The sequence below is a fragment of the Pinus tabuliformis genome, chromosome 9, assembly GCF_031772625.1.
Source record: "Pinus tabuliformis cultivar Carrire ecotype Pingquan chromosome 9, CPIR1, whole genome shotgun sequence".
NCBI lineage: Eukaryota > Viridiplantae > Streptophyta > Pinopsida > Pinales > Pinaceae > Pinus > Pinus tabuliformis.
Genome location: NC_142307.1, coordinates 222,271,657 through 222,274,004, shown reverse-complemented (window position 1 = coordinate 222,274,004; position 2,348 = coordinate 222,271,657).

The following is a 2,348-nucleotide window of genomic DNA, read 5'->3' as shown; positions in this document are numbered from 1 at the left end:
TTGTAACTTATGCTGTCGTAATATCATATCTTGTTCTTCAGCATATTGCTTCTTCCATTTGTTCATCTGTTCCAATTGATTCCATGGCAGAGTCTGTGTCTTGGCATCAGAAGTAGTGGGTTGGGACGTTGTTTCCTCTGTCTGGATGGCTACATTAACCTGTAAAGGACGGGATATCTGAGGTTTGATTTCTTCTTCTTGCTTTATAGAGGGCCCTACTGGTTCTTGTGGAACAGTAGGGCATTCCTCCTTTATTCCATCTGACGTAGATGCCTCAGATAATTGAATTTTGACTATTTTGTAGCCTGCATCCTGGTAAATGCTGCCACACTCCTGGCACATGTATTCCTTACATGGCTCCTTATTTTGCATTGAGGCTACGTGTGCTAATGTATGGAGATTCAGTTCTCTTTCAAAAGCCTCTCGAGCCATTCTTGTAAGCTTCTAATTCAGACTTCAGGAATTCATTCTCCTCCAATAGAGATGTCATAGTATGTAACCCTTGTGTGCTGGTTGACTCTGTTGGGGTATTTTGTTGATGCACAGTCGTAGCTGGTTCTTGTACCACAGTGGCTGGTTCTTGTGTTTCATCCACTGGGCAAGAGATGGGTTCTTGTGCCACAGTGGCTGGTTCTTGTGTTTCAGTCACTGGGCAAGTGACTGGTTCTTGTGTTTCAGTCACTGGTGATTTCCCACTATCGTCCTGCTTGGTGTATTCTTGTACCTCAGTGACTGGTTCTTGTGTTTCAGTCACTGGGCAAGTGACTGGTTCTTGTGGAGCAGTCACTTCTTGAGCCATAAACAATGTCGTATTATCCCGGGGCACTGGTTCTTGTGTGGCAGTGCCTCCGGACGAGGCGGGTTGGGAGGTTTGGGATGGGGATAAAGGTTTTAATAGAATAGTGGCAGGGTCAGGGGAAATGGAGGTGGGTTTTGTCTCGACAGTCGTTTTCCTTTTTCTTTTTGGTAGGAAGGCAGCAAAATCACTGCCTTTCCTTTTCTTTGAAAGGGAGGGTTTCTTTCTGGGGACAGGGTTTTTCGGAGAAGTAAGAATTTTAGATGTGGACCTTCTCCTTGGTCTGGAGACTGCGACTGTTGGGGTTTTCTTCTTTTTATTAGCGGGTGGGGAAGGGGGTGTTAGAGAGTCGTCACTAGGGACCGAAATAGTGGGGACAGTTGGCTATTGCTAAATGAGGCGAGCTCGGGGTTGGGTCAACTGAGGGATGTGGAATCCCTTCCTGTTGTTCTTCATGAGGAATTTCCAGAATATCATGAGAACTTTCGGGTGGTTGGGGCGTTTGGGCCTGCTGAGGAATTTCAGGCGGCTGGGGAACAGGGAGTGGGGCATGCAGAGGGGGATTTTGCTGAGCAAAACCCCTCTGTATCAACAACTGGCATAAACGGTGATGGGTAAGGGATAGCATTGGGAATTTAGCTCGTTTGCAATAATAAGACATGTTTTTAATACAACCAAGCAGATAATAGGGGATATTAATCAGTCGTCCATTCCTCAAATGATTCATCAAAACAAAATCATGATTGTACACTACCTGATAACGCCCCTCACACGTCAAGTAGTGTTTGATGAACTCTGCCACTGATGGCCATGGTTGAGGAAGTGAGTGCAGACTAACCCCGCGGCCTCTGGGTTCCATTTGCTCATCTGGGTGCAGAAATTCTTGCTGCGCGTTGAGAACAACCTGCTTCCTGCTGAACCAGCGAGTACCCTCAGCTGGCAACCCTGATACCTGAACTATATCATCCTCTGTCACTGAAATGCGAACCCCTTGGACCACTGAAAAATCGTCTTGAAGGTTTTGTGCAAACTCTAAGACTTGTTCCTGGTTAAATTCCCCCAACCTTTCGAAATATACTGTCCATCCCGCTTGTTGGAAAATCTGATAGACTTCGGGAAACAATTGAAGAAGATTTATGGAGTCGGGCTCATGTCTAACGGCCGACCCTCCCATGGCTGTAGTTTTGAGTTATCCGCAGAGGCACCGACACAGTAAACACAGACCCTGATCGCTCTAGTTGTTGCAACAGAGGCTGCATGGTCTAATTGACGGCAGAAATAGATATGACAATGGACGGCAGCTTGGTTAATGCGAAATGATTGTTCTATTTTTGGAATTCCCCCCCCTACGTATGGTATAATAATGATTGGACGTGTGAAGATATGTAATCATTATAAATGAAATCCTCTCTTTAATATGATTTAACCGAATTACATTAAAACCTCATACCTTACATTTTTACCTTTAATTAAATAATTCGAAGTGTCGGTTGCTTCAAAATAGCTTAATGTTCATGGAAGAATCTGTAGATTTGTTTAGAACAGGAGTGTA